Below are 1,200 nucleotides of genomic sequence, written 5' to 3'. Positions count from 1 at the left end.
TGACATAGGGAAATGTGTGAAATATGTATTGGATCAAACTGTTCCCTCTACTCTTTTTTTTTTTTTTAAAACCACAGAACAAGGTTAACCATCATTTTGACAGGGGTTTTTCCAGGATGTAAGTCTGAGGATCACCAGAGTATTTGCTGTTGTAACTTTGATCTTCTGCAAGTCTTTCATGCTGCCAGGCATGATGTTGGCTGTTTGATCTGCTGTTTACAGCTGGGCAGCATTGCAAAAAGCAACTTTGCTTGCATTTCCAACACGATGTCTGATACCAGGAAAAAAAAAATCAAAAATCATAGATCACCATGATTTTGTGTCTCATTGGACAGCATTTAGATGAAGACGGTACATTGGATCTTTGTGTTAGACCTCTCCAAACATTTCTTTCTTCCTCATGCTTTTGGAAAAACAGCTACTTTGCAAACCAATAAACTTCTCATCTTGGAGCCGTGTCTGTCTGAAAATGCACAGGTACTCAGCACAAAATATTCACCTGCAAAGCAGGAAAAAAAGGTTTCAGTAAGCCTGCTAAATCAAGGTGTGTGTCTCTGTTGTTACAGAAAAAATTAAATACATTCAGGGTTAATGACAGAACATATGGGATTTAAAAAAGTAGATAATTTTTCCCCACCACATTTTATTTACTCATATATTTAGGTTCAGTAGAGATTATTGATATTTACACTATAAAGTGTTAGTTCTTAAGTACAGTTTAGCACAGCAAATGTTGCCTGTCAGAATGTCCAATATAACTATTTCTAATTATTATTGTAGTGAGTGACAGTTCTCTACCACTGGTGTGTCACGAAATGTCAAGGATGTTAAACTGTTGGAAATATCTCAGAGAAGAGGAAGACGAGGAGGCGATGCCACGGGGAGAATGCTGAGCCAGAAGGTCAACGCCAGCAGCGACGTCATATTTCCATGAGGCGATAACATGCCTGAGTCCTTAACACTTTTATGCATCAGTCTGTGGAAATGATATGTTTATGCAGGAATTGTCTACTCCTCAAGTATTTGGAATACATAAATTGTACTTTTTAACCACATACAGTTAGAAGCTAAAGTTTGGGCACCTTTGGGCAAATAACATATTTTGATGTTACTTTTCTTTGTGTGCCTTTCTCAAAGGTCAGCACTCATACTGATGCCCAGTGTAGCTGAATTAAACAATATAACGGTGCCACTTTATCC

This window comes from Mastacembelus armatus, chromosome 15, assembly GCF_900324485.2.
Source record: "Mastacembelus armatus chromosome 15, fMasArm1.2, whole genome shotgun sequence".
Lineage (NCBI taxonomy): Eukaryota > Metazoa > Chordata > Actinopteri > Synbranchiformes > Mastacembelidae > Mastacembelus > Mastacembelus armatus.
Note: the sequence above shows the minus strand (reverse complement) of the source record.